Here is a 17,676-nt window from a genome sequence, read left to right as displayed (position 1 = left end):
CAGTGATTTCACCACCTCCCCCCCCGGCCCCATTATTACATTGAAATACTTTTTAAAACACTCTATGTTATTAAACCTAATGTTCAACTCTCTGTCCCTATCTTATTAATGTTTGTTTATTTTTGAGAGAGAAAGAGAAACAGAGCATGAGGTGGGGAGACACAGAATCTGAAGCAGGCTCCAGGCTCTGAGCTGTCAGCACAGAGCCCGACACGGGGCTCAAACCCACGAACCAACAAGCTGTGAGCCACCCAGGCGCCCCCATACTCTCCTTTAGAAACAAAACCATGACTTGGCCTCCAGTCTAGATTTTCCTCCTCTTCCATTGGTTGCTCCTTATCAGGCTTCTTCGTTATTTTCCCCTCTTTTCCCTGGCCTCTGCAGGATGGTGTCCCTGGGATGCTTAAACCTTAATCAAGGTCCCGAATATTTATTTCCCTTCAATAACCAGCCTGTGTCCCCCTTCTTTGTGCCATTGTCAAGTCTCTTTTGCCTTCCACCTGGAACAAATTCCTTCCTGTCCAAAGGCTTTGCTATGTCCTAACAGAGATGCTCTGTATAGATCTGGATCCCGTGGCCCAGAACACGGTGCTCCTCTGCCACATCAAAGAAAAGACTCCCCCTTAGGAGGTGAGGATCTAGGGATGTGGGAGGATAATCCAGAAGGCAAGACCATCTGTAATGGACGGGCTGGAGTGTAGTGAAACTCGTTCCAGGTGAGTAAATGACTTGCGTGTTGTCTTTTATGACACTGAAAGACCAGTTGTAGCCAAAGCATAGGGTAGAGTGACAAAAGACGAACGGCTGGAACTGGGGTTTGCTTTAAAGCATCCCACAGCTAAGATACCCAACTCTCTCGCTCCAGAGAGAGCCCATCAACGTTAACCAGTATTTTTTTCTTGGCGAACGTGATTTGTTCTCACATTCAGGGCTTTCTTGGCAGGGATCCCTAATAAAAATTTATTATTTTCTCCATTTTTCATGTTTGCTTTCATTAGTTTCCTGTAGCGCTTCTCCCTGCACCTATTTTCGCTTTATTAAAGCTCATATGTGGAAATTATCAGACACTAAAGACCATAAATAAACTTTTACTTAGCAAGCTGTGGAAATCAGGGGCACGCAGCAAAGACGATTGAGTTCATTAACCACCAATGGCACTAATGTGCTCTCACTCATTACTCATTCACTTCACTGATTGCTTCAACAGACCAGGAGACACCGCTTCTCCCTGGGATCGTCCAACTGTTCACGACGGGAGACACAGAAGACAGGGCAGGCGGACCTACGCACCTTGGCTCTTCAGGGGACACAGTGCAGTTGAGAGCATTAATCACTGACACGTCCAAGGTGTGTATTCACTCTCTCACTTCTTCTCTCTATACGTAAAGGGAGTAGAAGGAGGTGGTAAGAGCCATGTGAGTTTAAGAGCCCCTCTCAAAGGGGAGTTTTGGTCCAGGGGATCCCAAAAGCAGCATTAACCATTTAGTGCAATAGTTTATTTCCACTATAAACCTGTATTTACAATGTCAACTCTACCCCTGCCAAGTGCTAGAAGCATCCTTGACTCCAAACGATAACAAGAACTTGTGACACGTTTCATCGTCATTTCCATTCAAGGTCTCATAACGGGTATAAACTGATTTTCAGACTCGGAGAGGAAAGGCAGTCTGTAAGTTTCTTCTATTTACACACGAGAACAGATTGAGAGAAATCATTATGTATATATAAATTAACAGTAAAAGGTCAGTTACAACAGCACATGAAAAAGGGATAGAGGGGTTTTTAGTGACCTTGGAAAAAATGTTTGAAGTGGGATTACTTGTAACAGATTCTGCGGCACCTTGATGGACCTCGCGAGATTTGGAGGGAGTGTTTGGGCACCTCACGGCGTTAGACAATCGTTCTCTAGAGCGGTTGGTTTACAATATGGCTGTTCCTGAATGGAACAACAATACGACAGGTGCTTCAAGGTGAGTAGCTCCAAGTAGGTGTTTATTTAACAACAGCTAACGATTCCTCGGCAGTGACTCTGGTGAAGATATCTAGCAATATCATAATGAGCCTTCTCTCAGCTCTAAGTGTCAGACACAAGGCTAAAGCTTCGCTTGTGCTGTGTTATTGAATCTCCAAGATAATGCACGTTGCCCCTCATTTCACAAATGAAACAGAGGCCTAAGCGAAAGGTCACACAGCTGGCAGGCAGCAGTTCCAGAAGTGAAAAAGAAGGCTGCTTAGCTTGAAATCTGTTGCACTTGACAGCTCCCTTCAAAGACGTGAAAAGTCAGAAGCACCATCTACAGACGCATCCCTTGTAAAAGGCAATGAGACACACGTCTGCGAGGTACATCGCAGGTTGAGAATAGGACACGAAGAACAGGTTGTCGTTAAAACTAGAGACTGCAGAGATTAGAAGAAAACCATCATGAAACAATCAGAGTTAGCCAAGGGTATACACTTGGGTGTACCACTGCAACTTTCCCTGTAGTTTGAGCACAAAAAATGAAATGGGCAGGACAATGCATTTAGAACAAGAAACCCCATACCTCTTTGGGACAGGATTTTTCCCCTCTCCATCCCGTAAGAGTGGTGACCGGAAAGAAGGGAAAGGCTAGCATTTTGTCGATTTTCCGAAGCGGGGCGGTCATTGAACCTTCTCAGTAATGACTTCATGGGGCCATTGAACCTTCTCAGTAATGACTTCATGGGGCCATTGAACCTTCTCAGTAATGACTTCATGGGGCCATTGAACCTTCTCAGTAAGGACTTCATGGGGCCCTCAAAAGAAAATCTTGGCTAGAGTCCACCGGCCCATGTCAAATTGAAATTCTACGACTAGAGAAGGCGAGGCAGTCATGGGCCAGCAGTTACCCAAGCCTAAAGGAAGAGCTCTCTATGTTCAACAGGTCCTGGAGGCACAAGGACGGAATTCTTAAATTTGTTGGCTAGGAAACAGCATAGGTGGGCATTATTTTATTTCCTGCTTTTACACTGGATACACGTTTATCCTGGAAAAATTTGAATTCATAGAATTCAAAGACACCTGCATCACCCATATGGCCACCCTTCGGAGGCAATCAGTGTTAGCTGGCCACACCTTTTTCATACCTCCCATCTGCTCACTTCTGACCCCAGATGACCCACTAAAGACTAGACATCCTAAAGGAGACTATAGTTAATGGAAGCTGTGCAATTTGTGCTGAAAGAATATATGAAGGAAATCCTCTCTTCCCTTCTTCCCAGGATCTGAGCAACCACCTCTTCCCCTGTGATGGACAATTTGATTAAGGAAGACTGTCCACGCTCCGAGGAAATTTGACGTGTTATTGGGGCAAGGGATTTTTCTATAGCCGTTAGAGATAAGATTGACCGGTGATACGGAAACATGTGCTGTTCTGGGATCGCCAGAGTAAGATCTTTGGATAAGAGTTCCTTCGTTAGCTCCATGCCAAACTCAACAAAGCACCTACGGGAAAGAAATTCGTTGGCAAACCACTTGCTTATCAAATCTTTTCTTATTTTAGGGCTGTCACCCGGTGAGGGAAGATAGTGGGTGAAAAAGTACCATTTCCCATCACAGAAGGTTCTAAGGCACGGAAGGTTCTTTCTCAAGACTTTATTACTTCGCGTTAGTAAAGAGCTCTTTTCCAAGGTCTCTTAAAACTTGAAACTAAAATGAGGTCAGGGACAACTTTCACCAACTTTTCCACTCTGGTATCGTATAGGGCGTGGGGGGGCTGTAACAACAGTGGAGTGTGCACATGCGTACAGGAATCGGTCTCTTTGATGCGTTCATCACTCAGCAGACGTTTATGGGCCATCATCTACATGTCAGGGGGTATTTTAATTGCTGTTTCTATGGTCACAGAAACAGTCTCTGCCCTGAAATGGCTTACATTTTAGTAAGGGATACAGACAATAAATAATATCTCCTATAATTCAAAGTGTCACTTAGCCTAATAAAGTAAAAAAGAAAAAGCAAAGCATTATATATACATATAATGAGATGCTTCTACTTTACACAGGATAGTCTGGCAAAGTTCTCTAAGGAGGTGCCCTTGAGTAGAGATTTGAATAAAGCGAAGGAACAAGAGCATGCTGAGTGGGAAGAAAACAGACCAAACAGAAGAAAGCCTAAGTACAAAGCCTTGGGAGGGAGAAGTGGGGGCTGGTGGTGAATTTGCTCGGCCTCCTTCAGCAATAGCAGGAAAGAGGTCCTTGTGGCTGGTGAGGGAGGGAATGGGGAGGTGGAAGGAAAGACCTCAAGATCACATAAGGAGAGCCCTAAATACCATGGAAAGACCACGGCATGATTGTACCATGTACCTCTCCCACTTCTGCGGCCCTGAAGTTCCCTCTTGAGACCGTCTCCGATGGTCTGGACCCTCACTGTTCCACTCCACTCCAGGGCCTTGACTCTTTTTGCCAGCCGTACTGAACTATCTCGTGTGCCCAGCTTCTCTGCTTCTCCCTTCCCCTCTGCACTTGGGACGCAATATCCTCAGCCTTGAACGCTTATCTCCGATGACCCCTCTGAGGAGAAACACCTTTTGCATCAGGTTTTTCCTGGCTCTCACTTGTCTTTATGCCCCTTCTATTCCTAGCACATCTAATGGCTGCTTTGCAGTAATTTGCTTGTCTGCATTACTGCTTCCCACATAAGAGAATGAACTTTGTGTAGTCACAGACTGGGTCTTTGTCTTCAGATTCCTGATGTTTGGCACAAGGCCACATGCATGGGGGAAGAAAAAAGTTAAAATAAATACTGAATAAATGAATGAGTTTGTGAGTGCCCAAATGAATGAAGATCGTCTGAATGAGTTTTGCATTTGTTTTACTTCAGGTCAATGATACAGAGAGTCCCTGCAAAATGGACTTCTCTTTCATTCTCATTCAGCCAAGCAGATGATTTTTTCCTGAACTTTTTCCTTTTCTAATCGAAAACTACAAGTGAAGTGAATGTCAAGAATGTTCTATGCATGGAAAATATAATAACTACATAATACACCTGTCAAAAGGGTGTTTAAAATAAAATGCTAACAGACCCATATAACCGAAGAGGTTTTGTGGGAGTTGCTATTATAAAGTGGTTTTTAACACTCTGCACAGAAAATTGTCACTTACATGAAACTTTTAGAGCAACTATGATTTAGAGTTAGCAGCTGTACCTGATATTACCAGTAAAGCCGCTTCAACCATTTTATACATCTGATGGTTGGTTTGCAAACCCACAGAATGGGCCAACTCGTGTGTTCAGGGAATGGAAGGCATTTCAGGGTCAACTTTTTCTTTAAACATCGCCCTTTATTAGGGTAAATGTCTAAACATAGCACAGGAAGTGTATGAAATTAATATGTGCCTGAGTATTAAGGCATATTAAGTATATGAAATTAATATGTGCCTGAACATGGGAATAATCAATGATATTCCATATCATTCAATGATCAAATTAAGTTAGAAGTATCATGCTCTGCTCTCATGAAAGTTGAGGTATTAAAAATCAGAGGGAGGCAGGGAAATGAATTAAAGATGTTCTTTTCTGCCCTGTTTATTCACGTCCAGCTTCTCTCTTCCTCGCTTTCTTCTTTGGTCACAATTGCTCTAGATTCCACAGAACCTCTTTTCCTGGTCTGAGCAGGGACAGGATTGTGAGGTCCCACCGGCAGGACCCGACAGAGAAAGTGGCTGTGCACCCGTGTGGTCAGGGCTAATCCAAGTGTGTCCGAGTGTGGACATCAAAAAGGGGGAGTCAAAAGAAGAGTTGATACTTGGGGTCCACAGCCAGGAGAAGTGGTGATGGAGAGAAGGGGAGGGCAGAGGAAGGAGGAGAAAACACAACCAACACTTATTGTGTGTTTACCATGCTGTCAGGCACCGGCCTAAACCCTGAGCACAGAGTACACGACTAGCCCCCAGCATCCTGGCACCTACCTGGAGCAGACTTGATTCTCTGTTGCAGTAATGACCTTGCACAGGTGGTTGGGTTCACAGGAGGGCCTATTGGTGGTAACATGGATCGTCATTTATTTTCCATAACTTTATATCCTCTTGATGCTCTTCCTGCCATGAGCACTTCTCTTGGGTTTTCAGTCCATTAGTCTTATTGTGGACCTCTAAACCACAGTCATTAAGCATCCGATTTTCTCTAAATAGAATTGGCCGAAAATACTCTCCGTGCTCCAAATGTCCAAGGACATCCTGCAGATCTTCAGCCATTCTCTCTACTTAATTGCATGCGGTGATCAGCATTTGGATGCCTCGCCATTCCCAGACGTAGCAGAGCCAGTCTCATCGTCTTCCAGTGAACTTCACAAGATGTTAATGATAAACTCTGTGGAGATAGTATGCATGTATTTATTAATTTCACTCCTCTTAGATGCAGGCTGATTCTAAGATTTGTGTCCAGGTCTCTATGGTATTGGTTAGAACACCTAGTGCAGTGGTTGGCACATTGGAGGGGCCCATCACATGTTCAGTTTGTTGAAGTGAACTCAGTGGTTGGGTAAATTAGGGCAACGGAATAGCTAAGAAAACATCATTTGGTGAAAATACTTTGGACTGTTCCAAAAATATCTCTAGCATTAGTTTCAACCCTGGAGTGTGTAGGTTCATGAGTTGTTTTCAAAATAGTGAAGACCATAAAAAAAATTATATATGTATATATATATATATATATATACATATATATATATATGTATATATATATATATATAGTTGAGCAAAATATATACATATACATATATGAAAAGACACAATGGTTTAAATTTCAATATTGTGTGTAGCACCAAGTGGAAACCACAAAGACATTCATTAATGCATGCTGGTAAAAAATTGTGGTACCTCAACAAAATCACATTAAATACTCTGTGTGTGTGTGTGTGTGTGTTGACGAGAACTACAAGATGCAGAAAAGTGTGTGTGTATTATCATTCTCCTCGGACTTCATGGAAGAATTGACACTGCACTAGAAACCAGGAGAAGATTAGGGTGACAGCTAGAGTTAACATTAGGGTTCCAGGCAAGAGCTTGAAAGTCAAGCGTACAAGGAAGATTAAATTTTCACTGCATATTGTTTCCAATATTGGAATCTTTATTAGATGCTTATATTAGCCTTTTAAAAAGCTCCAGCTGAGTTAAACAAAAGCCAGAACTATTAAAACTACAGAGAAATCTGAGGCAACAAGGTTTAATATTCAAATAAAACCAGAGGCAGTTTCAGAAGGCCTCCCAAAGCATTCTTTCTCTGGGATATGACATTATGATTCAAGGGATCAAAGTCAATATCCTTGAGCAGCTCGATCTTTTTGTAATGGCTTTCCTGTTGTTTTTGTCTCACGGGATTGTGAAGTGTCTCTTCAGATATTTTGCCCAATTTTCTAACTGGGTAGTTTGTTTTCTTATTATGGAGTTGTAAGACTTCTTTCCATAATCTTGATACAAGTCATTTCTCAGATATGTGACTTGCAAATACTTTTTTCAGCCTGTATTTTGGTTTTTCATTCCAAGAGTAACCTTTGAGGAGCCAAAGTTTTTCATTTTGAAAAGTATAACTTTTCATCTTTTTATAGATCATGTCTTCGATGTTGTATAAATTTATTGCCAAACTCAAGGTCACACAGATTGTCTCCTATTTTTTTCTGAAAATTTTATAATTTTGTTTTATATTGATATCTATTATCCATTCATAGTTCATCTTTGTATGAGATATAAAGTAAGTGTCAAAGTTTGCTTTTTAGCAGAAGGATATCCAATGATATCAGCACTATGTTTTCTAAAAATTATTCTTTCTTCATTAAATTGCCTTTGACCCCATATCAAAATAATCAGTTGTAGGTACAACGTGTGGGTACATTTCTCTGCTTTCCCTTCTGTTCCCTGTGTCTACCCTTTCCCAATACCACACTATTGTAGTTACCGCTGCAGATAGTAAGTCTTGAAATCAGGAATTTGAGTCCACCAACACTGCTTTTTTTCCCCATCAGAATGGTTTTAATGATTCTAGATCCTTTGCTCTGCCATCTAACTTTTAGATCAGCTTGTCACAAAAAGCATACTACAACTCTGATTGAGATTTTGTTGAGTCTATAGATCAAACAGAACCGGCATCTTCGGAATCTTGGATATTCAATTCAGGACCATGATACATTCTCTTTATTTAGTTAGATATTTGATTCCTTTTCGTAACTGTTTTGTAGTTTTTAGCTTACAGACTCTGCACATGTGTTGATATATTTGTACCTAAGTACTTCATTGTTTTTGTTCCTACTGTGATTAATACTATTTTTGTTTCCAATTTCAAGTCCCAACTGCATATTGCTGGCACACAACACAACTGATTTTTATGTAATAACCTGGTACTCTATACCCATGTTAATATCACATATTAGTTCCGGGAGCATTTTTGTAGACTCTCTGGGATTTTCTACACAGACATTCAGGCTGTTACTAAGTACAGAAGTTGTTATTTCTTACCTTTCTACTCTGTATTTCTCGTTCTTTCCTTGTCGTACTGGTTAGGTCTTCCTGTTTGATATTGAATAGGAATGGCATGAGAAGACATCCTGACCCGATTTCTGATCCTTGAGAAAAGATCATGATGCATAATCGTCAGTAAGTAGGAAGTAAGATCTAAATTTTTTTGTGTATGCTCTTCAGTAGCTTAGGGACGTTACCTTCTATTCTTGTGTTGTTGAGAGTGTTTGTTTTGTTTTTTTTTTAGCCATGAATGGATGTTGAATTTGGTGAATTTTTTTTTTTACATAACTATTGACATGAGCATATGATTTGCTTATTTAGTTTGTTATTACTGTGAATTTCAACGATTGATTTTTGAATGTTGAATCAATCTTGCACTCCTGGGATGAACCCCACTTGGTTGTGACAATTATGTTTATATATTGTTGAATTTGATGTGCTGACATTTTGTCAAGAATTTCTGTGTCTACATTCATGACGAATATTGAATTATAGTTTCCTTGTAATGTCTTTGCCTGGTTTTAGTTTTATGGGTTTTTTCAATTGAAAAAAAATTTTATTTTTTATTTAAAAAAAAAATTTTAACGTTTATTTATTTTTGAGACAGAGAGAGAAACAGAGCATGAGTGGAGGAGGGGCAGAGAGAGAGGGAGACACAGAATCCAAAGTAGGCTCCAGGCCCTGAGCTGTCAGCACAGAGCCCAATGCAGGGCTCGAACTCACAAACCATGAGATCATGCCCTGAGCCAAAATCAGCTTAATCAACTGAGCCACCCAGGTGCCCCTAGTTGTATGTTAATGCTGGGCTTGTATAATGAGTTTGGAACTGTTCCCTCTTCTATTTTATGGAAGAAATTTAGTGGAAATTTTATTATTTGCTGTTTAAATATTTTGTATAATTCACCAGTGACACGGTCTGGATCTGACAGTCTTTTCTCTTAATTTTGAACAAGAAATTTTTTAAGTTTGTTTATTTTTTTAAGAGAGAGCACAAGCAGGGGAGGGGCAGAAAGAGACAGAGACAGAGAGAGACAGAGAGAGAGAGAGAGAGAGAATCCTAAGCAGACTCTGCATTGTCAGCAGGGGGCCCAACTCAGGCTCAATCCCACGAACCAATGAGATCCTGACCTGAGTTGGAATCTTCACCAACTGCTCCAGAAATTAAATTTTTAATAGATATAGGTTATTTAGATTATTTTTTCCTTCTTGAGTGGGATTAGTAGTTTGTATCTTTCAAAGAACTGGTACGTGTCCTCTAAATTGTGAGACTCATGGGCATAGGATTTTTCTTAGTATTCTCTTATTCTTTTAGTGTCTTTGGGATAAATAGTGATGTCTGTACTCCTTTAATCAATAACTTGTTTTTTTCCTCTTTTCTTTTTGATCAGCCACACTAAAGATTTATCAAGTTTATTGATCGTTTCAGGGATCCAGCTTTTGGCTTAATTGATGGTCCCTATTGCTTTTCTGTTTTATTTTCATTTTTTTCCCTTTCTTCTTTGTGTTTAACATGTTCATCTTTCTCTAGTTTCCTAAGGTGGAAGCTTGGTCTACTGGTTTTAGATCTCTTTTGTTTTCTAATAGAAACATTTAATGCTATAAATTTTCCCTCTCTGCCCTGCGTTAGTGGTTTCTCACAAATTTTGATATAGTATGTCTCATTTAAAAACTCTCCTTGTGATTTCTTTTTGGGTTTTTAGAATTCTGTCTTTAATGTCGGAATAATTAGGGATGTTTCTAGATATCTCTCGTTAGTGATCTTTGGCTTAATTTTGTTATGGTCCAAGGAAAAATATAAAATTGTTTCATAAATGCACATATTTAATTTGTTAAGTCTTATTTTATGACTCAGGATATAGTCCGGCTCAGTGTCTGTTTCATTTACACTTGAGAAGAATGTGTATTCTGCTATATTTTGGTGGAGTGCTCTATAAATAGCAATTAGGTCAAGTTGATTGACAGCTCCGGGTATCTATATCCTCACTGATTTTCCTGCTTATTTACTGTATCAATTCCTGAGAGAAAAAAGTGTTAAAGTCTCCAACTATAGTTGACAATTTTTCTATTTCCCCCTTAAGACCTATCAGGTTTTGTATCGTATGTTTCAAAGCTCTGTTGATTAAGTGCATAGAAGAAATATGTATTTTTGAAGAGTCAGAAGTTTATATTTTCAGTTAAAATGTCAAAGATTTTTGACCTACTTATTTGATTTTATATTAATTTTCTCCCTTGTCACTGAAAATTATGTTTTCTAAAACACATTAAGAACATTAAAGTTACAGTTCCCTTGTCAGTGAGAGTATCGTTTCATATATTTAAGGGCCATCTTAAATTATTTTTCTATGAACTGCTTATTCATGTATTTTGCCCATTTTTCTGTTTTCCTTAAAATTTTTTAGTTCTTTATATGTTAGAGATTTCTGATCTTTTTTTTTATGTTACATAGTTGTGTACTGATTGTCCCCGTATTTTAATTTTGGGGCTTTGTCAATGCTTTGTAAGTTACAAATGCTTTATCATGTAATTGAAACTCCAACATTTTCTTATTGCTTCTGAACTTTGAATCATAGAGAAATTTTCTACCCCTTCGTTTTATAGTGAAATCCATCCGTTCTTTTATAGTACCTGTATAGCCTTTTAAAGAAACATTTAGATCTTGAGGTGCTTGGGTGGTTCCGCTGGTTAAGTGACTGACTTTAGCTCAGGTCATGATCTCCTGGTTCCTGAGTTAAAGCCCCACATCAGGCTCTGCACTGACAGCACTACGGATCCTTTCTCTCCCTCCCTCTCTCTCAAAAAAAATAAGCATTTAGCAAAAACAGAACATTCAAATCTCTCACCTATTTGGCATTTGTTTTGTGTATGGTGTGTTATACAAAAACTTTATCTTTTTTCAAATGGCTATCCAATTTTCCAAGACCACTTACAAAAAATTTCATCCATTCCCTGCTAATTTGAGATATCATCTTGGTCCTATATTAAGATTCCACTGTCATGTGTTAAGATTCCCTGGTATATATTTTAGAGCTTTGCCTTTGGTTCAGTTAGCCTGTAGGTCCATTCCTGAGCCAACGTTACCGTGTTTCATTATAGCGGAGTTATAATTTGGTAAGGCTGCTTCCCAAATTGCTCTGGTCTTTCAGGATTTTTCTCACTATTCTTGGCTTCAGGAATGGTATTGTCTTCAAACAGTCTAGACCCCAACACAATGTATGTATTGTACTGGGGTAACATCGAATTTATAGATTTACTTAGGGAGAACTGACTTCTCTACGATATTCCCTGGTCTCCCTTACCATGAACATAACTCCTTTTCTCCTTGTTTGAAATCCTTACAATGGATAATTATTTGAAAGGTTTTCTCAGGTAGATTTCAAATATTTTAAGTACCTGTCTGCGTTTGTTTGTTGTTTGTGTTGGGTGGGGGGAACATTCAGGTAAGTCTGGCCTCATGAAATCTGTGTGCCAAGGTGATTCTCTCTCCTGCTCTCTCACCATGGAAGCCTCCCCACCGTGACTCTAAGACCACCACGTCCTTCCTAGAAGTCTGGAATCTCCCTCTCACACACTAATGACGCTCTGGAGTGTGCACTGTTCACAGACTCCGTGGAACAGATGGGAGCCTTTCTTGAGTAGTACGTGATAGGAGCTGGCTGAGCCAGTATGAAATCCGGGAGGGAGAAGACCGACAGGTCCACTTCATAAGGTGAGTTCCAGAAGCTGTAAGCTGGCTTGCAGAGTTCTGAGAATGTCAGCAGCCCTGTTCTTCCCTGAACTTCCTGCACTTGTAGACGGCATCTCTCCTGGACGTACATTCTGTCAGCAGAACGTCCTGACATACGTTTCCCTTCACTTAAGTTCACAGGCAGCCTTCAGGAAAACTACCATTCGGAATTGTAACGGTGAAAGTTGAAGTGGGTAGGGTGCAGAGGGGTGGGGACGACGACAATTATGAACTGAAGACCAAGGAACAATGGTTCGATGCTGGTGAAAGGTGCTTTTAAGTGTATTTAGTGAGATTCCTCTGAAAGCTACCTTAGCAATTCATTCAAAATAAAACAGCCATTAGGTGGAAATTGTGATGCAGAAGGAAAGAACAGAATGATCCTTTTGTTACAAGCATCGGGTGCTAATGAGTCAAGATTCAATCAGGGTTCCCTGAAAGAGATGTTAAGTATGGGAATTAATGGGCCTTTTGAAAATATTTCTGAATATTAAAAAGCCGTTAAAATGATCTGAAAAAAGCCTATGCTTTCTTCCTGCATACTTCTTTTCCCTCCGTCTTGTACTAAGAAGCCTCCCTAGAAGTTAAATACCTGTCTCGATTAACCTTACTTCTAGTGGACACCGAGCCCTCAATTATTCGTAGTAGAGCAGAAATAAATGGTCACCGGGATTAATAATGCAAGCTGTCATTTTCTATCCTCTATGTCGGGCAGTGATGGAAGATGCTCTCTCCCAATATTTTTCAATAAACTCTCATACAGGTACAGAATAACGTCCGTATGTTTTCAGAGTTGTCCCCGTTGATCACGTCTTGGCTCTTCTAATAATGGGTTGAGATGAGTGAAAATTATGTGGATTTGGGAGCCAGACCTGGGTGTGAATTCCAGGTTTAATCTGTTTTGGTTGAGACATCAGGCAAGTATTTAACCTTTCTGGGTAATGGGGAAAAGAACTATCTTCCATATTGTAGTGAATACTAAAAGAGATAATATGTATCCGAAGGGGATACCTTCATGCCCAGTAGACAGTAGGTGTTCTGATGAGCGGCTGTTTACTCCCTGCACCATATTTCTCCTACTTTTTGTCTTTTTCAACTCTCCCTCCCTCGAGAGAAGTGCAAGTCTGTATAAGAAGTTCATAAACACTTGAATAAATAGAGGGATACTGATGTGGTCTCTGGACTAGTTCAGGTTTAGCTACCCCCCAGACTTGACAGCCAAGGCTCACCGGCTGAATTCCACAATGACAAGAACTCCAGCTGTGTCTCCAGGCCCACGTCTTATAAGGACGGTGAACAGCTCACAGCCTCTGAGTCGGATGGATGCTGTTGTCGGCACACTGAGGAGAGAATGACTTCCTTGTGGGGTCTCCTTGCCAAGCTCAGGCAGACGCTGCCCGGATTTCCCATTGTTCACCCATCGTCTAAGCTCAGGCTCTTCTGTGTGGCTTACTATCTCCGTGTTGTGCACTTGGCAGTGAGAGGAAAGAACCAATTATTGAACACACACTCATTTGGGGCATCATATGCGATACGTGTATTTTCTTACGGATTTCATAAACTGTATGATGTGGGTACTATAATTCTCATATTTTAGGTGGGAAAATTGGAACACCATGACTATTTTTTAAATCAAATGGAAGGCACACAGCACCTTCCAACTCCAGTGCATGGAACCATTTTACTCTACTGCATACTCTAGTTTTTAGGGGCTCACTAAGAAGGCCTTGCACTGACCTAAGAACCACAAAGGGATACCATTGGAGCGAGGATGATGCTTCACTTTGTCCTCTAGCTGGGATACTGTGATATAGCCTTACGACAGAAAGTCTTTAGCCTACCTTTTAATGATCCGTAGTCATTAGCCTACCTTTTAATGATCTGTAAGGTCTCTGAAGATGAACATTATAACAATGCCTTAGTTTTGTCCTCTGCCACCTTCTTCCCATTACTGAAAAGACTCCAAATCTCAGAATCCTGGGTCTAGCTGTTCTCAAAACCTCTATAACCAGAGGAAGTCCTTCTCTTTCTTAGGAGGTTGGGTCCTGCAGGTTTCAACGACATTGGACAATATCACCTCGATGCTTTTCAATTCCAAATAGATTTTAATTCTGTAACTCCAAATATCATTTTTTAAATCTTTTTCCTTGGCCTCAGGTTTAAACCTCTTATTCATGTTTAAGACTCTCTTTGAAATCTTCAACAAATTGAAGGGGAAAGGTGTATATAAGGGGTTAGAATTTCTACTTAATTTCCAACCTTGTATTCAAAGTCTAGTAGGCTACGGGATCAATCCTGCCAAGTCCAGTAATCTGTCCCATTTTTGAAAACGTGGGGGTGGAAGGGGATTTTAAATTAGGTGACAGTGACATTTTGTAAGTGATCTAACATTTCCTGGAGAAGTACCACATTGTTGGCTCTGTCCACAGTTGTTTGATTTCAAACTCCCAGTCCAATGTACAGAGGAGGTCATTAAGTATCTTCAATACAGGAACACAGTTACTGAGACTCCGCAGCCTAGACTTTGCTATTCATTCCGTAAGTAGTAAGTCGCACACTTAGACTTCGAAACAGATTCCGTCTAGATCCGGAGATGAAGCTCTACCTGTAACAAAACGATGATGGTTTTGATAGCAGACTAAACAAGGTGATCACAGTGTCTTTCCTAAAGTGTCATTGGATCAACGCTGTGACCTAAAATTTCCCAGTCCTCAATCTGCAGGGTCACACCTAATTTTATCATAGTTGATAACTAAAAGGGGAAATTGATTACCACTTTGAAGCGGCTTACGCAACTTACCAAAGATGGATTTAATTTAATGTAGAGAAAATAAGAGCTGTAGGTTGGTAAAAATGGGTGATCCCCTTGGTGTCAGAAGACCTTAGCTGGCCCAATGAATCCGATGCCACTGGGAGTTGCTAAAACAGGCTTTTTTGTGGCTGCTTTGGTTTGGTGCTAAGACTTCTGGGCCTTCCCTTCCAAATCTCCAAGGTGAGTCTTCCGAGCAAAGGCAAAGGAATAGTCATTATACTTTGGAAAGTGCAGGGATATAGCACAACCGACACGAACAAGGAATGGAGACGGGAACTCCATTTAAGCGGTCTACCCTCCCGTCATTACTTTAAAATAGAATTGGGTAAATGCTGACCATATGGGTTTTCAGGTTATGGACACTGGTTTTAGAGTAGAGAAAAGAAAGTTGGTACGCATTTGTTGATTTCCCCTTGCGTCCCAGGCATTGTGCAGACCTATCTTTGAGGCATCTTCATTTTACACACGAGGAGAACTTGAGTGCCGAGCTCTGTAGCCACTTTCTCAAGGTGAAGTTCAAACGTGAATCTCGGCGTGTCTGACCTGATGACCCTTAAGCACTTTGGAGATCCGCGTTACACGGACTCCTTTTTCCTTCCTCTTCTCTTCTTCCTCCTCCCTATCACTGAAATAACTCTGGCCAATTTATCATCACCATGTTTATAAGATTGTGTTTGGTGTTCACCCTGGTAAATCCCACCCATGCCCCGACTCAAGGCCTCTCTCACCTCTGCCTCCTTTCTTTTGCCTTTCTGGTCCCACAACAGAGCTCAGTCACACACGGGGCGTGAGCCACTCTGCTGGGGGGTTGGGTTTCTTTCACTATCAAATCACAGGTGTTTGCTGGAGGGCAGTGAGCAAGGTGGGCGGCGTGTAATTTTCACGACCATCTTCCAATCCTGATCATCCCATCACAGCAACCTTTTCTGGCAGGGCATCTGTCCATCTTTAAGTTTAAAAACTGCAATATCGGGTGACTTCAAAGAACCAGATCTGAGAACGAGTGCCAGAAGCGGAGGCACAGAGATGGGAATAACGACGATGATTACCCCACCTCCAAAATAATAGATCTCTCGTGCTGTCTCCAGCACCACTTGTGTCGGAGGTAAGGAAGGTTTCCCTGACAAAATGACAGTGCCTGCTTCCCATGAGAGAGGGGCTGGGACCTGGCGGGATTGCTGCTTCCTTACCTGCGGCCGACATCCTCAGTTGTAGCAAACGTTCTAGAATCTGTCGTTATTTTCAAACACCAACAGAGGGCACGGCCGCTTCCGTGGAGCTATGAATAATTCATTGAATGTTTCAGGTAGAAAAGTCACTAAAAATAGCACCAAAGTTGAATGCCCTGACCTTAAAACAAAATCTTTGCTATTGCCGAAGACTGTTATTTTTTGAGACATGACACGGGGCAAACTAATTTCCTAAAGATTTTATTTTAACTTCCTTCACAGCAGAAGCCCAAGTTCTTTCTGAAAGACTGCACACATGCTGAAATCACTCTTATAACACTGCTCTAGCTCTTAAAATCCGAGTACAGACGAGATCTTTCCCTTTACACTCTTACCCAGATGCCTTCACGTGACTGCCACGGTTGAACAGCGAACCAGAGTACGAGAGACCGAAAATAGATTTAAAATCCTTGGGAAGAAACGGGGATCTTAGGCAATAGCTTTTTTTTTTTTTTTTTTTTTTTTTTATGTTTTACAACTTGTATTTTATTGAGATATAATTTACACGTAGCATCATAGAAGTTCAAGGTGTATGCGGCTTGTTGGTTTCATAGGCTGCATAGGCTGCTACATTCGTAACGTGATTACCACCCTGGCATTAGCTAACATCTCTAGCATGTCACTTAATTACCTTTTGTGTGTGCTCAGAACAATTAAGATCTGGTCTCTTAGCAACTTGGAAGTTTAGAACACAGTATTGTCGTCTGGAATTGCTACACTGCCCACTGCATCCCACCACTTACCGATTTCCTGGCTGCAAGCTTGTACCCTTAAACCATACCCCCCTCCGCCCCCGTGCTCCCCGCTCCTGCAGACTCTGGTAACCGCCCTTCCACCCTTTGTTTTTACGAATTCAGCTCTCTCCCCACGGTGAAAGCGGATATTCCCTACTGTTAGGGAGCAAACTCCTAAATTTTGTAATGACAGACTAGGTTTTTAACTTACTAGCTCTATATCCTTGGGCAAATCAGTCAGCCTCTCTGTCCTCTGTTTTCTCATCTGTAAAGCAGGGATATTAACACCTGCCTACAAGAGCAATGTACAGATCAGTTAAGAAAAATAAGTGAGAACCTTTGTAAACCCTAAATCGGCACAGGAATTTAAATACTGTCATCGATTCGAATGAAAAAAGGAGGTGAAATCATCACAAAGGAAATCTGGATCATAAGCCCCACTCCCGTTTTAAGAGTATATTTTCAAACTATTTTATTCACACAAGATATGAATAACTTACTGTAAATTATTCAGAATCGTATGGAGGAAAATGAGAACATTTTCTTTTTTTTTTTAATTAAAAAATTTTTTTTTTTTTTTTTTGAGAGAGAGAGAGAGGGGGAGAGAGAGAATCCAAAGCAGGCTCCAAGCTGTCAGCACAGAGCCTGATGTGGGGCTTGAACTCAGAAACAGCAAGGTCATGACCTGAGCCAAAGTCCAACAAC

At 40.9% G+C, this 17,676-nt stretch overlaps 1 long non-coding RNA gene across 1 annotated transcript; it reads right to left on the bottom strand.

Moving 5' to 3' along the window:
* Positions 1 to 1,072: 1,072 nt before the first annotated feature.
* Positions 1,073 to 16,416, bottom strand: LOC102961095. The gene is made up of 7 exons (XR_006222197.1): positions 16,199 to 16,416; positions 14,997 to 15,194; positions 14,067 to 14,801; positions 13,426 to 13,666; positions 8,470 to 8,576; positions 5,929 to 6,328; positions 1,073 to 1,376 (listed from the first exon to the last, which is right to left on the bottom strand). It is a non-coding gene; the product is annotated as an uncharacterized LOC102961095 (long non-coding RNA).
* Positions 16,417 to 17,676: the final 1,260 nt, after the last annotated feature.

Source organism: Panthera tigris, chromosome C2, assembly GCF_018350195.1.
Source record: "Panthera tigris isolate Pti1 chromosome C2, P.tigris_Pti1_mat1.1, whole genome shotgun sequence".
In the NCBI taxonomy this organism is placed as follows: Eukaryota; Metazoa; Chordata; class Mammalia; order Carnivora; family Felidae; genus Panthera; species Panthera tigris.
Note: the sequence above shows the minus strand (reverse complement) of the source record. Positions and strands in the feature narration are given on the sequence as shown.